We start from the raw sequence: 6,014 nt of genomic DNA on the forward strand, positions 1-6,014 counted from the left end.
AAATCTGGCTCCATGTTTGTTTTTATAAACTCTCAAGTTGAGAATAGTTGTTTACATTTTTAAATGGTTTTTGGGGAAAAAATCAAAAGAAGAAAATGTCAGGACACATGAAATGTATATGAAATTCAAATTTCAATGTTCGTAAATAAAGTTGTATGATCACAGTCATGGTTTTTGTGTTGTCTACAGCTGCTTTCATGCTACAATGGTAGAGTAGAGAAGTTTTGACAGAGACCAACCGGCCTGCAAAACTTAAAATATTTACTATCAGGACAAATTTACCAACTTTTGTGTAACTTCATAATTATGGGGGCGGGTTTTGTAGGCAACTGAGTTACTTGGAGCCTGAATTTCCTTCTAAGCAAATGGGCATAATAACAACTTGTTGTGTTTTTTTTTTCCTTCTTTTTTAAAAAATGTGGAATGTTTATGAATTTGCATCTCATCCTTGCACAGGGGCCATGCTAATCTTCTCTGTATCATTCCAATTTTTCGTATATGTGCTGCCAAGTGAGCACTGTGTGTGTTTCAAATTTACCATCAAATGATCACAAATTGAAAGCAGAGTCAGCATAACTATAGCTTGGATGCTCAAGGCAATTTATTTGCTTGCTTAACTGCAAGATGCCAACACAACCAATGCACAATAACCAGGTCAAGGGCACATGACACCTTTAAAGGTGGAGAATACCAGAGTCCCCAAGGTCCATTGGCCTGAGGGTTGGCGCCGTTAGCCAGAGGCCTCTGGAATTGGTCTCATGTGGCACCTTGGGAGGGTCCGAAGCCGTTGGTGGGAGGCAGGGGCTGTGATGCTGTGGGGAGTGCAGCACCAGGCCTGCAGCTCAGCACGGGCACTGGAGCCAGGGGTCAGAGACGGGTCAGCCCACCGCTTCCTGACATTCACCAGAATGGCATCTGAGCTGGGCTCTAAGCCTCAGAGGTCTCCTGGCCCATGTCCTTATCAAGGGCGCGTCCCTCTGGCAGACGTCAAGCAAGACCACGTCACAATCTCGCAGGAGTGCTGGTTATGGCTTGTCACAAAAACACGTTTTTCTCAATCTGTTTACAATTCTGAATTGTGTTAGACAAGTCTGCAATATTCTGAGGATTCAGGATTATTGATATTATTAAAATACACAGCACAACTCCTTTTTCAGGTTGCTGGGAAAATTAGAAGAAAAAGGTATTCTCACCATTTGTCCCATTTTCTGAGCTCAACAAACGCACACTTTGTTTTGATGGTGAAGACGGTGTTGATGGCGATAATGCTTTTCTAACCGGCAGCCCACTCTCTGGTTGGCAGTGTTCCTTCTTAAATATGTTTTAATACGTTTTCCATGGAAACAATCTTTCCAGCCTACAAGCCAGTCTTTCTTTTTCAGCTCACTTTGCACATCTGTACGCATACCAGTAGTGAAACTGCATTAGCGCAATCTTTTTCTTTCATTTCCTAAGTTCTTAGAGGATTTCCCTCCTAAGCCTCCAGGATTTTTAAAAGTCTGTTGCACCTGAGCACCCTAACTCCCCTCTCCTATCCATGCCATGGTTAGCAAAAGTTAGCAGGTATTTTTAAGATTTTTAAAACTTGTAAAAAATTGTATGATATATAATACAAAGCAAAGAAAGAAAAAAGCAATAGTTTTGTGTTTTTTTTAATACAGTTTTATTGAGATACACTCACACACCATACAGACCATCTGAAGTATACAATCACTGGTTCACAGTATAATTGTGTAGTTGTGCATTCATCACCATGATCAATTTTGGGACATTTTCATTACTCCAGAAAGGAAATAAAAATAAAAGAATAAAACCCAAATCCTCCCATATCCCTTAACCATTGGTGTTTGTTAACTGTTAATGAAAGAATATTAAAATATTACTGTTAACCATAGCCCATAGTTAAAAAAATAGTTTTCATAGCACTCTTCAACAAGTAGTTATAGGACAGATCCCAGAGTTTATCACAGGCTACCATACGATCCTCTCAGATGCTTCCTTCTAGCTGTGCCAGAATATTGGAGGCTAAAAGGAATAAATATGTTTTTATCATCACAACTGACTTTTTTTTTGTTTTTTGTGAAAAATAACATATATACAACAAAACAATAAATTTCAAAGGACAACACAACAATTCGTTGTAGAACAGATTTCAGAAGTTTGGTATGGGTTACAATTCCACAATTTTAGTCTTTTACTTCTAGCTGCTCCAAGATACTGTAGTGCAAAGGAAATAGAGCAGGTTTTTTTAAATAATACTTTAATGGAACATTTCATCAGTATATTTTATTTTTTGGAATAGATTGGTTCTGATCTATTTAGATGACTCTGATTTTTTTAAATGTTGTCCAGAGAAATGCTAATAATATGTATTATCATAGGTTAAATGTTCTCCCAAAATCACTGACTTAAAACAGAAATTATTTGTGGTTGGTTTCGGTTGGAAAAAGAATGTGATCTCTACCGTATTCAAATAGGCAAAAAAAAGTAACTATAATATAGCAAAATTAAAATCACCTTTTCATTTTAACAATAATTAAAATTATTTGTTGGAATGATGACTTTCAGTTAGTGGATTAAAACATTGTCATTACTGCATTCATCTGTTCAGGATCTAATTTACTTCAGGAACTGTTCTTATCATTGGGGATGTGTGCTGACTAAAAAAAAAAAAAAATCCATCAGCCACAAATCTTGCCTTCAAGGAGTTTGCATTCTTGTGACTCAAAGGTAGATATAATTCACATGAACTTGGCCTCAGGAGGGATTTCCTAATAGAGAAGTATTAGGACACCACTTGGATAAGATTCAAGGATGATGGGCTCAGTAGTTTAAAAAAATCAGGTTTTCCGACATGGGCAGAAATTACCAGACAGTGTTTTTCGGGGGAAGCCCTTTTGGTAGGCTGGGCCAGCTTCCTGGGCCTGCCATTGCTGGTCACCCAGGGCCACAGGCTTAGAGGGGCCCTGTCCCTTGTTTTAATGCTCTGCTGTTACTATCTTGAAATTCTTAATAATTTTTGAACAAGATGCCCTGTGTTATAGACTGAGTTGTGTCCCCCAAATAGAGGGTGAAGTTCTAATCCCTAGCAGCTCAGAACGTGGCGGTATCTGGGAAGATTGTTATAGATGGAATTAGGCAAGTTAAAATGAAGTCATATTGGCTTAAGGTGGACCCTTAATCCAATATGATTCATGTCTTTATAAGAAGAAGAAATCTGGACACCGACAGAGGGAAGGATGTCACGTGGTGACTGAGGCAGAAAATGCAATGTACTCCTGGCAAGCCACAGCTAGAGGCCAGGAGAGAGACATGGAACAGATTCTTCCCTACAGATTCCAGAGTGAGTGTGGCTCTGCCAACACAGATTTTAAGTCCCCAGAACAGTGAGACAATAAATTTTTGTTGCTTCGAGCTACCCGATTTGTGGTATTTTGCTGCAGCAGCCCTAGCAAACCAAGACACCTTGCATTTTCATTTTTGTATTGAGTTCTGCAAATTACAAAGCTGGTCCTGAGTGTAGGTTAGCACTAAGGCAGACATTTTATGCTATTTTAGGGCTCTTGAGCAGATTAAAGAAGCTAATATAAACATTTTGACAGTTATACTCAAGAATGGTGCTACCCAGGGTGGATGGGTAGATAAGTTAAGCATTTCTTGGCACTGCCGTCTACTTGGGCTTTCTTAGAAGAAATAGCCTTATTTTCACAATTAAAAGAAAACGAAATGGTTAAAAATATATAGATACTTCTGAAAACTCAAGTACAGAGATGCTAAAATAAAACATACCAGATGCATTTCTTCATGGCAGAAGATACAGAAAGTATGTGATCCCTGGGTGGTTAACAGGAGACATGGTATTGAAGAGGACACAGATTTCAAAGGCTTGGGGCTCTGTTTCATCCTTTTGTCTCCAAAGAACTAAATCAGGCTAACTACATTATGTTGTTCTCTTTACCCTAAGTGTGTTTTCCCATTATCCGGATAACATTTTATCCTTTCTCTAGCCACTAAGCCAGTATTTTTTACTGCTTAGGCACTGCCCTAAGCTAGGCAAAACAGTTGTGAAGCTAAATAGACACTATTTCTGCCCTCATTTGTGACTGTAATCAATAGCATTGAAATAAAGAGGTGAACGTGATTAAAAGGGGAAACTTTAGGTTGTATATTTTATAAAATGAAAAAATTTCTCAAACAAGCTAGGCCTCTGCTTCTATGCCAATGAGGCCCTGCCTCTGTCTGGAAAGCAACTTTGCTAGCCAGGCCTTCTCTCTCCATCCTCCGCAGGAAAGGACCTTAGAATGAAGGGAGATGGTAGACAGTCTCTGTGCTAATAACCAGTTCCATTTATCGCACACTTCCTGTGTGTTCCAGTATTCTATTTTAACACAACTCCATGAGGAAAGAGGCATTATGTACATTTCATGGATGTGGAAACTGAGGCACAAAAAGTTTAAGAACCTTGCCCAAATTTACACTGCTAGCAAGTGACGGTGCTGGGAGTGTGTCCCTTTGAAGAGAGAAGGGATTCCCCTCAGAAGTGCTCCAAATGTTCAGTAAGAAAGTCCAGAATTCTTAGAGTGGAGGACGCACTCATTCTTCCAGATAAGGAAGAACTTTTAAAAAGTGGATAGCAGAGAGATGAGCAAGTCCTTGAAATTCTCTTGTCTTGCTTGACACAAATGGCCTTTTCTGAAATGATACATCTATTTATCAATGGAAATTAGGCATTTATAAATAGCACATGTTTTGTATGTGGCATTGAGCATAGATCCCTTCATTATGACTCAGAAGACAAATTCTCCTTCCAAGAGAATTCTGAGCTGGAACTGCAACAAATCACTTTACTATTAAAATTCACAGCCCTCCATTTCTGTCTCCTTCACTGGAGCGAGGCTAATTCAAGGCCAGGGAATGTTCTGGTTTTCTGTGTATCTCTAGCATCTAGTATAGGGCCCCCAAATGTTTTGAGGAGAGAAAAATAAGGGAAAGAAGAGAAGGAAGAAGGAAGGAATCTGTCATGTAACACAGGTCATGGTGTTAACAATGTGGATTAAAACAATTTGCAGGGTTGGTTGAAAGGCACAAGATTAATCTGGGTGACAAGCTTTTCAGGAGGAAATGGGATCTGTCGCAAGCACCTCTTTTGCATAAATGGCACAGAAAATGGAACTGCTGTGAACACGTAATCGAATGCCTTGGCAATCGTCCCTTTCCCCCTAGTTCTTCCTAAAGCAGCTGATACCACAAAGGTATCAAAGAGCCCGGGCGAGAGGGAGGCTGCCAATGATGGCTCTACCGGCTGCTTCCTTGTCAGTTATTTTGTGCACAGCACCAAGAAAGCAAAAGTAGGAGGTACCCCTAACACAGTATGGAAGCACAGCTTAATTATGTGCCGCGAAGCTCACCTGATACGCACTCTGTGGTGTCCTCAATTCGTTTTACCTTTGCAGAGCTGACTCCCATTTTAGGATAGTGCCAGGATTTAAAGTGGGAACGTCAGCCACAGAGGGCAAAAGAGTCACGCTAATAAGCTCACTGGTTCTGCTTCTTGCAGACTGCTTCATTTTTGAAGGAGAAGGTATTATTTTTAGAATTCCTTCTTACCTTCACTCTGTATCCTGAATGATGAACTCCTGCTGCCTCCTTTAAGTTTAACCCATCTTTCCCTCCAAGGTAAAAGATGGGGAAATGAGTGCACCTTCAACTCAGAGATCAGATTTAAAAAAATCATTTTCAATCTGCCTCCCTCCTTCACCCCTTTTATTAAAATCATCTCCATTTGGTCCCAAACAATGGCTTGTTTGGGAAGTGATTGTGTTAGTGAGATAGACCTTAAATAATGTTTAAAGCCCAGGTTAACTCTTCGTGTTGTCTATAAAAAGTGACTTCATTAGATCTTCAAATTGATGATTTAACATTATTGGTCTTCAGTCAGTATTGTCATTAAAATATAGAGATCAAGGGAAAAGGGATAAGGGAGGCACATACTCAGTATTTGGGGAGTTTATTTA

The 6,014-nt window shown here is 39.5% G+C and overlaps 1 non-coding gene across 1 annotated transcript; it reads right to left on the bottom strand.

Moving 5' to 3' along the window:
* Nucleotides 1–412: 412 nt before the first annotated feature.
* Nucleotides 413–518, bottom strand: LOC143685333 (U6 spliceosomal RNA). The gene has a single exon (XR_013176579.1). It is a non-coding gene; the product is annotated as a U6 spliceosomal RNA (small nuclear RNA).
* Between the last annotated feature and the right edge of the window lie 5,496 nt (nt 519–6,014).

Source organism: Tamandua tetradactyla, chromosome 5 (assembly GCF_023851605.1).
Source record: "Tamandua tetradactyla isolate mTamTet1 chromosome 5, mTamTet1.pri, whole genome shotgun sequence".
Lineage (NCBI taxonomy): Eukaryota > Metazoa > Chordata > Mammalia > Pilosa > Myrmecophagidae > Tamandua > Tamandua tetradactyla.